Consider the following 16,788-nt stretch of genomic DNA (forward strand, 5'->3'; position numbering starts at 1 on the left):
ACAGAGAACGATGCCAAGACCCCCACCAAGAAATGAGACCACCCTGAATCTCATCCTTCTGTCCCACTTTGTCACCCTGTCCATCCTCAAACTGCCCCAGCTCCACTTCCTATGCCCATTTGGGCAATGCACCTGTGAGACTAATAGACTGGACTCTGCCATGGACATTCCTTCACCATCACCCCTCACCATTTTACAACCCCCTCTAATATTGAGCACTTAAATAAACACCCTTGAAGCACAAAACAATCTGGAGTCAGTCTGTGATTTCAAAATAGTGTATTGGCAATTACAGTGTCAAAATGCTCTTTCAAATGTAATGTCAACATACCTATGTCACACAGCTCTAGTCCATGAGGAAACAAAGCAGATGTCACACAGTGGGACCCACATCTGTGAAATCGTAAGGGAAAATGACAACTCAGTGACCGTACACTGGGTGAAATCAACAGACAGTTGCGAGGTAGTAGTGTTAAAGTACATGTAGTAAGCAGGTTTGTATTCTTACCTGTGTCTCACTCAAAATATTGCAGGATCACCGAGTTCCTGTTGTCGATGTCCTCTTCTTCTGCTTCCTCGTCTTCACTGTCCACAGGCTCTAGAGCTGCAACAACACCTCCATCTGGACCATCCTCCTGCAGAAAAGGCACCTGTCATCGCAAAGCCAAGATGTGAAGCAGGCCATGATGATCTGGCACACCTTCTTTGGTGAGTAGAATAGGGATCCACCTGTCATATGTAGGCACCTGAACCTGGCCTTCAGGAGGCCGAAGGTCCGCTCAATCACCCTGCGAGTTCTCCCGTGGGCCTCATTGTAGCGTTCCTCTGCCCTTGTCCTGGGATTCTTCACTGGGGTCAGTAGCCATGACAGGTTGGGGTAACCAGAGTCACTTGCAAATGGCGAGGGACAACTGTTAGACACACACTAACCTGTAGGGATATCCCCAGACAACCATTCCCACTGACTTGCTTCCAGGTGCTCACCTAATTGCCACACACGGTGCCTCTGGAGTTGCCCCATCACATAAGGGATGCTGCTATTCCGCAGGATGTAAGCATCATGCACTGAGCCAGGGAATTTGACATTAACATGGGAGATGTACTGGCCGGCCAAACACACCATCTGCATATTCATGGAATGATAACTCTTCTGGTTTCTATACCCCTGTTCACTCCTGCGGGGGGTACCAAAGCCACATGTGTCCCATCAATAGCACCTATGATGTTGGGGATATGTCCCAGGTCATAGAAGTCACCTTTCACTGTAGGCAAATCCTCCACCTGAGGGAAAACGATGTAGCTCTGCATTTATTTCAGCAGGGCAGACAACACTCTGGACAACACGTTGTAAAACATAGGCTGGGACATCCCTGATGCTATGGCCACTGTTGTTTGAAATTACCCACTTGCAAGGACATGGAGTACTGACAGCACCTGCACTTGAGGGGGGATTCCTGTGGGATGGCGGATGGCTGACATCAGGTCTGGCTCCAGCTGGGCACACAGTTCCAGGATTGTGGCACGATCAAGCCTGTAGGTGATGATCACATGTCTTTCCTCCATTTTCGACAGGTCCACCAGCGGTCTGTACACCGGAGGATGCCACCATCTCTTCACATCTCCCAGCAGACGGTGCCTATGAAGGACAACAGTGAGCACAGAGTCAACCAACTCAGAGGTACGTACCCACAGCTTACACAGAACACGAATCATAATCAGAAATTTGGCCTGTATGAGTGTTGAGGCAAGGCCTAGGTGTGTGTGACACAGTTAAAAATTAAGCCATGTGGGCCCCTGAAATGGCGGCCGCCTGACCTGTAAAGTGGGACAATGGGATGTGAGGTAACTACGCTGGCATTGTACACCGTCGCGGTAGGCGGTCGAAGACCGCGGCGCAATTCTGCATTGGTTAACATTGGACCCTATTGGTCCCAGGAGCCAATGACGATGTCTGCCGGCAGTGACGGTGCGCACCGCCGCGGACGTGACCGCCATTTTCTATCTGTTCAATCACTCGATACCTGATCTTTGACAGGAGAGGACCTACACTGCAAGTGCTGCTGTGACCTCGGTCTGGAAGAGACAATGGCTCCTGCGTCTGGGGAAAGGGCCCCTGCCTTCACATCGGAGGAGTTGGAGAAACTCGTGGATGGGGTCCTCCCCCAGTACACGCTACTCTACGGTCCTCCAGACAAACAGGTAAGTACACCGTTACCATGCTGTATGGGCAATGCCTGTGTGGAGTGGGGTGGATGAAAGATGGGGGGGGATTGAGGCGTGCATGAAACGACGGTGAGTGCATGTGCCACATGGCAAGGGTAGGGATGGGGGCCAATGACTGTGACGGTGCAGTTGGTAATAACTTTTCTTTTCCCCATGTACAATTCATGTAGGTCAGTGCCCACCAGAAAAAGGATATTTGGCGTGCCATCGCCAAGGACGCCCGGACCGTGGGGGTCTACCACAGACGGAGCACCCACTGCTGTAAGAGATGGGAGGACATTCGCCGCTGGAGCAAGAAGAGGGCGGAGGCCCAGCTGGGGATGGCCTCCCAATGTGGGAGGGGTGCTCGTCACACCATGACCCCCCTGATGTTCAGGATCCTGGCGGTGGCGTACCCGGAGTTGGATGGGCGCTTGAGGGCATCACAGCAGCCACAAGGGGGTGAGTACACTCTCATTCTGCTGATTTTGCGCGCAGTGGAGGTGTCTGGGTGGGGGAGGTGGGCTGTGGGTTTCCCTAGGCCAGGGCGAGTGTACTAGTTAGGTCCCCTTGTTCTGGCAGACCCTGTGGCACTCCACCCCACCTGTGTACAGTGCTAAGTACACCTAGTCAGGCTCCTGTGTCATCCATGTGTGCAGTTGTCAGCCATAGCCTTGTAGGCCATGTCCCAGGGATTGAACAGTGGAGCCCAAGTGCGCGGCGTAGTGTAGGGGGCTTTTGTGTCTGTCGTGTCCACCAACATTAGCGGTAATGCATGCACTCAACATGTCTTTCTTCTGTCGTTGTCAACCTTTTTGTGGTCTCCCTGTTCTTGTGTGCATTAGCATCATCAGGCGGAGGAGCAGTGGCACCGGAGCAGGAGGGAGCTGCATCCCACATGGCCCTGGAGGGCGACACTACGGACTCGGAGTTCACCAGTGGGACGGAGGGTGAGGGGAGCTCCACGGCGGGGACAGGAGCTGAGACCAGTGATACGGACTCCTCCTCTGATGGGAGCTCCCTTGTGGTAGAAGCAACATCTGTGCCCCCCGCATCTACAGGTACAGCCGCCAACCCCCTACCAGCACCGCCCTCCCAGCATCCCCTCAGCCTTTGCCCCGTGTCTGCTCACCCAGGAGGGTGGGCATCACCTTCGCCCCAGGCACCTCAGCCCCTGCCCCAGTCACCCCTGCTGCCCTCAGTGAGGAGGCCATTGACCTACTCAGGTTCCTCACTGTTGGGCAGCCTACCATTTTGAATGCCATCCAGGGTGTAGAAAGGCAGTTACAACAAACAATTGCATTCCTGGAGGGCATTCATTTTGGTCAGGCAGCCCTTCAGCGAGCTTTTCAGACTCTGGCCTCTGCACTGATGGCAGCCATTGTCCCTGCCTCTAGCCTCCCCCCTCCAACTTCCTCCACCCAGACCCACTCCCCTCTACCTCAGCCTATCCCAAGCACACCTTCAGACCAGCATGCACACACGTCAACACACAAGGGAAGCTCTGGCAAACATAAGCACCACACATCCCACAGGCACTCATGCAAGCATCACACACATGCAGACACACCAACACTGCCTCCACTGTGTCCCCTCCTCCTCGACTCCCTCCTCCCTCCCAGTCTCATCTACACTCACACCTGCATGCACTACATCTACAGCCACTACTTCCATCACCAGCACACACACCACCATACCCCGCTCACGTGCAGTCACCACCCCCACTGCCATTCACACGTCTGTGTGTCCTCTCCCAGTGTGTCTGTGACACCGCCTCCCAAGATACACAAACGCAGGCACACACCCACCCAACAGCCACCCACCTTCACGACAGCCTACAGCGCATGCACCTTCACCCAAAGTCACAAAACAAACACCTCCTACAACCACAACCTCTTCCTCCACTCCCAAACCCCCTCCAGCTACCCGTCCCAGTGTTCCCAAGAAACTATTCCTGTCCAACCTTGACCGCTTTCCCTCACCTCCCCCACCCCGTCAGTCTCGTAGGGTTTGACTCTCCAGGTCCCAACCTAGCACCTCAGCCACAACATCTCCGGGACCAGTGGTGCCTGTAGTTACCAGAATCTGGAGTGCACCGGCCACCAGGGCAGCCAGTGTGGCACGGAGCCACTGCACGGACAGTCCCCCACCTGTCAAGCATCAAAGTTGGCCAGTGCCCGGCGGGAGAGGGGGATGACTCCAGCCACCAAAGCCGCTCCCAGGGGTACAGGTGGGAGTGTGGAGTCAGCTGCGACAACTTCCAAGGTGGGGAAGGGCCACAAGAAAGTCAGCAAGTCTGGGAAGAGCAGCATGGCGGAGAAGACCGCCATCATCCCTGCTGCCCAGGAGGCCGCCGCCATCATCCCTGCTGCCCAGGAGGCCACCGCCATCCTCCCCACTGCCCAGGAGGCCACTGCCAGCACCAGCCCAGCTGCCCAGGAGGCCACCGCCAGCACCAGCCCAGCTGCCCAGGAGGCCACGGCGAACACCAACCCAGCTGCCCAGGAGGCCACCGCCAGCACCAACCCAGCTGCCCAGGAGGCCACCGCCAGCACCAGCCCAGCTGCCCAGGACAGGACTGCCAGCACCAGCCCTGCTGCCCAGGACAGGACTGCCAGTACCAGTCCCGCTGGGCCAGACAGGACCGCCAGCACCAGTCCTGCTGGGCCAGACAGGACCACCAGCACCAGCCCATCTGGCCCATGAAGGACCGCCAGCACCAGCCCCGCTGGGCCAGACAGGACAGCCGCACCAGTCCCGCTGGGCCATGAAGGACCGCCAGCACCAGCCCCGCTGGGCCATGAAGGACCGCCAGCACCAGCCCGGCTGGGCCAGACAGGACCGCCAGCAGCTGAGTCACTGCCAAGGACCCCGCCGCAACAAGCACTGCTGAACAGGCCACCACCGCCACAAGCACCGCTGCCAAGGACACCACTGCAACAAGCACCGCTGAACAGGGCACCGCCGCCACAAGCACAGCTGAACAGGACACTGCTGCCACAAGCACCGCTGCGAAGGACACTGCCGCCACAAGCACCGCTGGCCCATGAGCGCCAAGGGTACTGACGCTACTGAGTCCATCACGAGCAGGATGAAGCACTCTGGGCACAAGGCCCTCTCCAGAACCAGTGGAGAGATACATCCACTACCTCTGTCCTTGGCAGGATGAAGCACTCTGGGCACAAGGCCCCCTCCAGAACCAGTGGAGAGATGCATCCACTACCTCTGTCCTTGGCAGGATGAAGCACTCTGGGCACAAGGCCCCCTCCAGAACCAGTGGATAAAGGCATCCACCTGAGAGACCCTGGCTTTGCACTCCCCAGGATGAAGCAGTGGGCAACCCACCCACTGTAGAGACTTGAGAGACTGTGGCTTTGCACTCCCCAGGATGCAGCAGTGGGCAACCCACCCACTGGAGAGACTTGAGAGACTGTGGCTTTGCACTCCCCAGGATGGAACAGTGGGCAGCCCACCCACTGTACAGACTTGAGAGACTGTGGCTTTGCACTCCCCAGGATGGAACAGTGGGCAACCCACCCACTGTAGAGACTTGAGAGACTGTGGCTTAGCACTCCCCAGGATGGAACAGTGGGCAACCCACCCACTGTAGAGACTTGAGAGAGTGTGGCTTTGCACTCCCCACGATGGAACAGTGGGCAACCCAGCCGCTGTAGAGACTTGAGAGACTGTGGCTTCGCACTCCTCAGGATTTAACAGTGAGCATGTGGGCCCCTCGTGGTTTGGCGTTGTGCACTCAACCGGCTGAGGTGCCCCCCCTTTCCCTTCCCCCTGAGGTGCCTGTTTTATTGCTATCTGATGCCCCTGCAGTGTTTTCTCCGTCATGTTTGGGGATTGAGTGTGGGCCTCGCCCATGCCGTGTGGGACAGTGCTCCACGGACTTCAATGGAGCACTACTTGGACTACTATTGTTGGTATATATATATATTTGTTTATGGTGTATATATATTTTTGCGTCCTGGATTTTAATAGATTACAATGGTCACACTCATTTGCTTTTGTCTTTGCATTCTTCTGGGGGGTTTGGGGGTGTAACTGTGATGTATCATGCTGTATTAGTGTATGTGTTGTAGTGGGTGAGAGTGAGGGTGGGGGTGTTGCGTGTGTGTGTCCCTGATTTTTCCCTTCCCCGTGTCGTAGGTGCAGTACTCACCATTGTCTTCGCCGCCGGCGTTCGTGCTCCTGGTAGAAGAGCAAGAAGATGAGGGCTGGCAGGATCTGGAGCTCAGTTTCCATGCCGTCTGGATTCCTCGTGGGGTGTGTAGAGGTCAGCGTTTTCCCTTCGAAGTCCTGTTTCCGCCGTGTTTTTGTCCGCGGTGAATCCGCCCCGGAAAGGTGGCGTATTGGTATGTTGTGATACTGTGGGCAGTACATTGTCCTCCGCCTGTCTGTTGGCGGTGACCGCCAACCTGTTTGTTTGTACCGTTGTGGCGGTCGGAGTGTTAAAGTGGCTGTCTTTGTTGGCGGTTTCCGCCACGGTCGTAATTGCTAATTTTTTACCGCCGGCCTGTTGGCGGTCTTACCGCCGCATTAACAGCGACCGCCAGGGTTGTAATGACCACCTTAATCTTGTTGCGTGGGCTCTCATTATCCTAAATGAGACTACTGGATTTCTAATCAGCAGGATCGATAACGGTGTGGGGGACTGAGTCTGACCCACGTGTAAGGAACTCTGTCACCCTAAATCCGGGTTTTGCTCCGGCTAACTAGCAGTGCCTCATTTCTCCCAAGGGGAAGAGATGATTGGGCAGCCGAGCGCATGACATCTTTGGAACTTCTCAGGGAAGTCGTGGTCACTCAGATCCAAACCAACTCTCTCATTTACAGTATGATCTCATATACAAATGACAAAGACAGTATAAGTTTTATATAATGTTTTAATAAAACGACTGTATTTTAGATAATAAGGCGTGAGGCGCAATAACCAGAACCATACAACACAGTAGGATTGAAATAGTCACCAGGAGAGTAAAACATATGAACAAAGCGATCATCGTGTCTAATAGTTTCTACTCTCCCTCTGCTTGTTCTATTTCAAGCACAGCATGTTAAGCTTCTAACTTGCCTTTCTGAGTCACTGGGAAGACATCAGCCCTCATACCTGAGCAAAGGCCTGTGATCTTGGTTCAGCATCTGCAACGAGGCAGTCAACGTCTAGTTGTGGTTCCCTGGTCGGAATCTCCCTCTTGTGTGTATTGGGACAAGGAAGTGATTTTATAACTAACATGTCAGTGTGATCACAAAATGTCCCTACGCAGGAATGCCAAGTCTAAACTCCTACCACGTCTATCGGCAATGTACCAGACTGTATCCTTGACTGAAGCACAGAGTGAATGTGTTATGGAGAACTCCAGTGCTGAAGTAGGCTAAACAGTGTGATATGAATAAAAAACAAAACCGTAGAACTGGCTATTTGAAAAATAACAGTACGAAGCCTAATAAAAAGCATTTAGAGCAAAGTGCACAGAGGCTATAAGCTGCAAGAAAATGAATAAAATACATCCAGGGCAAAGCGCACAAAGGCCTAAAGCCTGAAGCTAACGTGCAAAGGATACGTAAAACTAACCACACTACAGTCTTACACAGTAGGTCCCTCCCCAGTAGGGATACTGGACTTGAGTCACAGACTACAAACTTATGCAGTCCCTGGAAGTTGCCAATCTCAACCTGAACTGGATTTGTGATCGGATTTGTCTGTTTGCTACTCCCACAACTTGAACTGTTCTGCCTGAAAGAGGTAGGTTTGGAACTTCTGCACTTCTCACTGTAGAGGGTGTAGCTCCTGTGTCCACTAAGAATGAGACCCTGTGACCCATCTCCTTTCCCTACACAAAAGGTCTTCTCTGATCCACCTCTAAGGACGCTGCAAGCATACATGGCTCTTCATCGGAACTAATACTCATCCATTCATCGTTTATTTCATTCTCACTATGTAATGGGAATTGGTGCACTGTATCATTACTTCTATCTTGTTCCTGACCTGCGGAGTAAGCATCATCGGTTGCTGTTCCATCGGGGCTTGAGGTATCTGCATTTGCTGCATTTGCTGTCTAGGTAACATAGGAACATGCTGGTGCATTGTTTGCAATTGTGTCAGTTGTGCACGGGGCATTTGCACCTGCTGCATGGGTTTGAAATGCTGCACTTGGTTCTGCACATTCAGAATTAGGGCCAGATGTAGCAAAGGGTTTTTCCCATTCTGTGTCAATGGGAAAATGTGTTCGTACACATGGCCCTTAGTCCTCTCATCCTAGGGACTTTCACAGTTTGAAATGTATTGACATCACCACCTTGCTGAACAACACCATCCTGCACCATCAATGGACACTCCCATTTCCAGTGTCCCACATTTCTGCACAGATGACACGGTAACATCTTTTTCATCCTTTGCACATCATTCTGAACCACTACAGTACTCCAATCTGGACCACGAGTCATATTAACTCCACGACCTCTACCTCTCATCTGAGGTTGGAACATGACAGTTCCTTGCTGTTGTGGTATCTGTTGCACTAAAGCTCCCTGCACTCCTGTCTGAGCTGCCTTGATTTGCATCACCATCGCCTTCTCCTTCAGCTTTTCCTGCTTTAACTCTCATCACTACAGTATTTCGCATACTGCAGGACCTCATCAATCGGCTTTGCTTGCCAACAAATCAAATTACTTTTCATCATCTGCCCTATTTCAGGTCTCAATCCTTCGACGAACCTGAACACAAAGTGTAACATGTCTTTCGGCTCAATTGCTTCTTTACCACTGTACTCTTTAAATGCTTTCAACAATCTCTCGTAATAGGTATGTATTGACTCTTTCGCCTCCTGTACTGTCCTGTCAATCCTCTGCCAGTTAATATTCTTAGGCGAGATTCTCATCTTCAGGAACTCAATCACCTTATAGTAATATTTCATCACTTCAGGTGATGGTGCACCTGTAACTCTATCCCTTTCCGGTTCACTCGTAGGCCAATCCACTGCTCTTTTGCACTTAACCCATAAGTCAGCTGGAACCACTATTTCCAACAAGGTATTTAAGTCTTCCCACTGACATTTAGAAAGTTTCACAAATCTCTCTGTCTGATGGTAACACTCGACCGGTTTCTCTCTGAGTTTTGGATTGTAATTTGTGAATGACAGAATATCACTCCTGTGCCATGGATCATGAACAAACTGCCCTCCTGGAATTTTCCCTCATCTGTAAAAATTTTACTGGATCCTTTTCTTTCTGGGCACCTTAAGACCCTTCTTGTGAATCTCATTTTCATTTATCCTTCTTCTTTGCCCATCTGCCTTCCCACTTCTCTAATGCTCCCCAAATCTGAGCACTCTGCAATAATTCCTTAAGGTGCGCCTTCATTCCTGCTGACCTCATATGCTCAAAATCCTTTGCCTCGAAGTCTAACCTGCAAACAATGGTACCACTGGACCAACTGTAATCGGCAGCGATATTGCATCTGGTGCTGCTCTAACACTCTCATTTTGTGGAAGGATTTCTCCCATAGTCTGATTCACCACTGGTGTCACATCTGACTGCGTCCCTGTCATTGGTGTGAACTTCGGCAAACCCTGTGTCTGTGCATAAGGCAACAACATTGGAGTTGGCTCAGTCTGAACTAGCATTGGCCTCAGAAGCACTTGTTCCGATGGCACCACTAAGTTCAAAGTTGTCTCAAGAACTGGTACATCTGGATAAATTCTCTGTATCAATGGTGGGTGCATTTGCGCTTGGACCACCAAAGTAGTCACTGCATTAGGAGTACTCTGCACTACCCCTTGTACCGGCCCATTACTGCATTGGTCCCACTGTTCTGTCACTTGTGCTGGAGCAGTCGGAACAGAACTAGTACTTGGACCCCCCATCATGCGTTGCATATGGTGGAGGTCAATCCCTCAATATCTGTGTAATAAGATTCTCAACGTCTGTATCTTCTTCATCTACATAAGTCTTTCTCTTCTTCTTATCTCTTGAACCCTTATCACTCTTGTCATCATCCTCTTTTTCTTCTGACTCATCTTCCTCTGCAATAGCAGGAAACAACCTAACCCCCTGTAACGTTGTCATTCTCCACTTCTTTTGTTCCCAATCCCACCTTGCTTCTGCTAAGGACTTTTCCACCTTCCTTATTCTCCTTTGGAACTTCATCTCTTGCTGTTGTCTGGCTACAAGCTCCCAGACCGCTAAAGCCTTGAACTGTGCTGGTCTCGGAAGTGGCTTTGTCTCATATAATGTAATTCGCAACTGATCCAAAACTCTCACTTTAAATGTTCTGTGCTCTGGAAACGCTAAAGCTCCCTGTTTCTCTCTCAATTTGCACCACTGCTTTAACCAAAGACATGGAGCAACTCCTCACTCCTCCATCACAATATATGCTGGAGAATTTTCGGGTGCGGTTGGCTCCCCAACTGTCACCTTAATGTAAGAATCGCCCTTCAAGGCACTTCTGAATGCTTTGAAAAACTTTCATTTTCTCTTTTTTTGTGTGTTTTCTATTCAATAAGGAAATTACTTTTACTCCCAAGATTCCTTTCACCCGCTTACTCAACCAATTGCCTCTTACGGACGGCTGCCAATCCGCTCACCACTCTTCTCACTAACCAACCTATCCCAGCGCGGCTCACTCTGATGTCACACTTACACACTGCAGCTGACAAAGTCTTGCGGCTTGTCCTCCTAATCTTCGACTCACACAAACTAATGCAAAATATTGCGAGCACTAACTAATAACCAAAAAAAACTGCTAGTTTACTACAGGGAAGGTACACAATCGCTTCAGAGACCTTACGGATTTTCACTAACGGCCCTTTCGCTCATGTCCTCCTCTTTATCAGTCTCCCATACTCGCAAGCAAAATTCGACCCGCGAATTTCACTCTCAACTGATCAAATGGTCTGTCCTGGTGCACATAGGACTCGCCAAATCTCAGTTGAAATTTTTTCTTTTACTCGCTTAACTCACACACCGACTTGTTGACCACGCCCGATCAACCTATTAAACCAGACAGATTACAACATATAACCAAGTGTCTCCTACACTTGAGCACAAAGCGCCACACACATATGAAGTTTGACGACTTCCCTACTCTCATACTGTGGAGTACGCACACTCTGACTAAACCTCCACTGGAGTACACAATCTCCCTATTTTCCCCACACACATCACCTGCGATTTGCGTAAGCCTTTGCAAGCGCAACCTACCATTCTTACACTATCACAGATACGCCGAGAACACACCCATCTTTGCTAGCGGGATCTTGGATCTGGGAAAGTCATTTCTGGTCTAAAGGGGACATCTTCTATGGTACAATTTCCATTTCAGAAAAACAACATTCAAACCTCATAAAAATGAACAACTAACCCTAACTTAAACTACCACCATAACCATTGGTCACCACATAACTAGTTCTCTAAAGAAACTAACCATCAAGCTGCTACCAAAAACTGCATGCGTGCCTGGTCCTTAGTAAGTAAACTTACAAGGGGACGCGCATAGGCCGATGAACCTTTTGGATCGCATGGAGTATCCTAGCTATGTAGTAATCAATGAACATCAACTATCAACGTAATCAATCAACTACCACTAAGAGAATCATTAAGCATAAGACAATATATCTACATTTCATGAATAACCACAACTCAATTATACGTTTTATAAATTTTATTTCCCTATTAGTTACAATACTAAGTCATCAGGTTAGATCAAACTTTATTCAATCAACTCAGAATTAGTTCATTAATGACCACCAATAACACAATCTAATTAGAATTTGAGAAAACATATGCGTGAATGCTTCAGCATAAGCCAACAAAGATGAATATAACTTCATTAATAGCAGAGTTCAGCAATCAGTCCGTCAATCATTGTCACTGCCAATGTCACCCAAATGACCCTTACCTAACCCAGATTAGCATTTAGCATGTTGAACTTCATGCAAAAACAATTTAGAAAACGTGAATTTGGAAAACATGTAGCTAAGAGAAAAACTATAAAACAGGGCAGTTGGTACGTAGAAAGAAAGGCATAAAAGTTAATCAGTCACATTGTCATAGCTACCTATCCACGAAATGGATCAGCAACAAAGTCAGTCTTCGTCTTCGGGTCATCAGTGGATCAGCAATGCATCAGGCTCTCAAGAACATGAGCCCAGTAACATAATCTCGAATCATGTCTTCTGGCATCAGCATTTCTCCCCTTGCCTCTGAAGTTTTAGCCCCTTGTTGTGACTTTTATTAGAATTTTATCAGTCCATCCCCCCTAATTCCTACTGGGTCAGTCAATCAGCAGATATGTCTCTAACCCATCATATTAATTTTACAAACCTACGAGTCCTAATATTTCTCCATCCCCAAATAGTTGATTAGTTCGCTGTACGATGCCTTCAGCATCCGGCTCATCAGGTATCAAAAATGTTGCATTTTCTTCTCCAGTCAGTGCTTCTATTGTTCAAATCAGGGGAAAGTACATCTCGTCTACTCTTCACATAATTGTTTCAATTTGATTCCATTGTCTCCTGTCTGTCAGTACATTGCAGAAAATTCTAGCTAAGCAAACTTTAACACTGGGTGGTTCAAGGTCAGTCTACCCTCTCAACTTCTCTCCAGCATGCTCTAATAATTCAGATTCTGCTTGAAGCCTGAAAAGACTAGGCCACAACTTTGGCTAAGTTGTTTCTACAACATAATGCAAAACATAGGTTAAACATCTCAATATGATATATTACTACATTATTCTTATACATTTTCATTAGTTCACAAATTTTTAAATCTCTTAATGCAAGTTCGTATAAGTGGCTGACATACCTCATGACCACATTTTCAAAACATGCACATTCATTTTTCTCTACAATTAATTTCTCTATGAACGTTTGTAAATCATAACATATAGGTATTTATTAATAATTTCTAATTAACATATCTGCGTCTACAGTACCTAGCAACAAAGTGTGTGCCTGCAGGTTCTAACAGGGAAAACCATAACATCACTCAGTTAATCAATCAGTAGATTTGGAGAGCACTTCTTGTCACCCATAAGGGTATCTGGCAGGGTCCAGCTGATTAGCCGAATAACTATGCCTAGCTAAATATATTAGCGCGAACGATTCACAATTAACACAGACTTTTTCAATGTAATTACAATCAATAAGAAAGGCCTACTTCTGTCGACAATGCATTTACATTTGTGGAACTAGGCAGCAAGGCTTCTTTTGTATTAAGTTTGATTAGTTATCTACAACATATACAGGACAATTATATAATATATTTTGTTACACAGTACAGCATGTCAAAGTGCTTTACATAGGGGAAGGCCCAGGGGCACAGTGGTCGTGCCTTATTACACCAGTCATACATATGTGCACAATATTGCTTACCCTTTTGTAATCTATATTGCCCACTATCCATGTCTATAATGCTGTGCAAAATTGAGAGTCACAAAGGAGCGGTCACTCTCAGGTGGTATTGGCCATCCAGATTTGCAAAAAGTATTGAACCACTGGGGCCCAAATTTCCTCGGGAGTGAGTTTAGAGGCATGAGTTCCCAGTAGTTTGTCAGTTGGTCATTGTAGTATACCACATTGCGCAGCAAGTTTTTGCAACTGCAAGGCTTTAACTCTATTTAAACTTCAACATAATGCCTCTAGTCTAAAGAGATCTAAAGTAACCTTCTAATAAGCCTATGAGTTTAAACATTAACAACAAGCCCCTCACCTGAGAGGCAAACAATAAATCTGTCAGACCCCAGAAACTGACTGTTACCATTAACAATGGGCTAAACAAAACTCCAGCTGGACTCATCTTTTTATTACAGGAGCCATGGGTCCTCTGCAACTCACAGCTAGTGTATCTCAATAGACCACCAATGTTCAGAACCATGTAACCTCTGCCGGGATCAGCCAGTCGAAGGCCTTTCTTCATATGACGTCCTGCAAGCAGCTCAGAACAGGAACCTTCCAGATCCCGGCCACCTCTCTCTTTTTGGTGGTAGGCTCCAGAATCCCAGACCACCTCTTAGGGCCTCTGGACCCCAGACAGAGTCGATCTCATTTCTTTATCATTTCTGCAGAGCTGGGGGTTTCCTTTTACAGACAGAATCTTCCTGCAGGTTACACTACCAGTACTCTTTCCACAACAAATGTAGCATCTTCCGTCAAGGCAGATACAAATTCTCCAGCAGGGTCATGAGCTGAGTCCCACAAACAGCATCTTAATCAACAGACAACTGAATTAGAGACTCTACAAGCGAGGCTTCTCTTCTGTGTGAGGCAGTCCAGTAACCCCTCCCCTTCCTCCATCAGATAGTTTGCCCTTTCTTCAGGAAGTCTACAGCTCCCTTTTCTGGGGTCTTGCCCAGGTAGTCACCCCCAGGTAAATAAGCCAGCAATCAGATATCCTGGCTCTTGAGTTAAAGTAATTCCAACCTACAATTGTTTATGTGTCCTGTCAGTGGTCAATGAGAATACTGGCACGCTGGCCTGGGTTTCTCCCTGGTCAGAGTTCCTTGTCAGAGAAATCCTAAATAAAGGCTTATAGAGAGGGAGAGGCCTTCCCACTCAGCTACTGTACAACATTATCTACAGTAAACCCTCAGTGGGAAAAATATTATAACACCACAAAATAAAATGGTGGACCTAGTGTTGAAACTTTTCAAACACTCACCCCTAGCCACAGATCTGGATTTAATCCATCCTCATTTTGCTCACCACGTCACCCCAGTTTGGACCAAGCAATATGCAAATCATTTTTGGCTCTGCTCCCCATGTGAACAGTCCAGCCTGAACTGCCAAGTCAGGTTCTCTCTGGACTGGAAACAAGCATCCTGGGACCGGTTTTGGGGTATCCCCTCTCATCAGCCAGAATAACTTGAGGCCAGTGGCTCAGCAAGCAAGGGACCAGTGTCTGGATATACCTTAGACACTTGGGCGTACATAGCAACACCACAAAATAAAATGATGGACAGAGTGTTGAAACTTTTCAAACACTCACCACCAGTCACAGATCTGGGCTTAATCCATCATTCTTTTGCTCACCACCTTACCCCAGTTTGGACCCAGCTAAAGGCAAATCAGTCTTGACCCTGCTCCTCACGGGAACAGTCCAGCATGAACTACCAAGCCGGGGCCTTCCTGGAACAGAAACAAGAATCCTGGGACTTGTTTTGGGGTGTCACTCCTCATCAGCCAGGCTAGCTTGAATCCAGTGGCGTAGCGAGCAAGGGAACACAACAAGATGATGGATGGAGTGTTGAAACCTTTCAAACACTCACCCCCAGTCACAGATCTGGGTTAAATCCATCATTCTTTTGCTCACCATGCCACCCCAGTTTGGACCCAGCCATATACAAATCAGTCTTGACCCTGCTATGCATGGGAATAGTCCAGCCCGAACAGTAAGGCCAGGTGTTCCCTGGACCAGAAACGAGCTCGATGGGACCAATTTTAGGGTACCACCCCTCATCAGCCAGGTTAGCTTGAATCCAGTGGCACAGCGAGCAAGGGAGCCACGTCTGGGCATACCCTAGCCACCTAGGGCACATGTAGCAACATAACAAGATGATGGAGGGAGTGTTGAAACCTTTCAAACACTCACCCAAATCCAATGTTCTTTGCTCACCATGCCACCCCAGTTTGGACCCAGCCATGTGCAAATCATTCTTGTCCAGCCCGAACTGCCAGGTAAGGTCCTTCCTGTACCAGAAACAAGCATCATGTGACCTGTTTCAGGGTCTGCCCTGCCACGTGCACAAGAGAAAGCGAAACAAGGGTCTTACCTGGGTCCTCCCAGAGTCCTTGTTGCAAGCGGCCTGGCTCTCTGCCTCCCTCTGCCCTTTGCACCTGGGCTGCTGGTGAGGCCAAAGGGAGGCATGGACCCAGAGCTGGCACTGGCAATAGGTCCATCCTGCCAACTTCAGGCCAAGTACGCACTGCAGCCCAGTTATGGGCCACACAGTGCAAGAGCCGACTGTCTGCACTTGTGCTGTGTGGCCTATAACGTGGCTGCAGTGCGCACGTGGTAAGCTCTGCTGCTGGGGCTAACAGAGCTTTTGGCTGAACTCTGCACTCCACACGGAGCGTGGAGTGCCAAAACCTCAGTTAACTCCGCCAGCGAAGTGCAGCTCACCGCACACCCCAGGTCGTCACCAGACCCTTGTTTTGGAGTATCACCCCTCATCAACCAAGCTTGCTTGAATCCAGTGGCGCAGCAAGCAAGGGACCCAAGTCTGGGCATAATCTAACCACTTAGGGTGCACATAGTACATTCAAAATAAAATGATGAATTGAGTGCTGAAACTTTTCAAACACTCACTCCCAGTCACAGATCTGGGTTTAATCCATTGTTATTTTGATGGCCATGTCACTCCAGTTTGGACCAAGCCATATGTCAATCAGTTTGACCCTGCTCCCCATGGGAACAGTCCAGCCCTAACTGCATAACCAGGTCCTCCCTGGACAGGAAAAAAGCATCCTGGGACTAGTTTCAGGGTACCACCCCCTCATCAGCCAGGCTAGTTTGAATCCAGGGGCACAGAGAGCAAGAGACCCACGTCTGGACATACCCTAGCCACCAAGGGCACACATA

This window comes from Pleurodeles waltl, chromosome 10 (genome assembly GCF_031143425.1).
Source record: "Pleurodeles waltl isolate 20211129_DDA chromosome 10, aPleWal1.hap1.20221129, whole genome shotgun sequence".
NCBI classification, from domain to species: Eukaryota; Metazoa; Chordata; class Amphibia; order Caudata; family Salamandridae; genus Pleurodeles; species Pleurodeles waltl.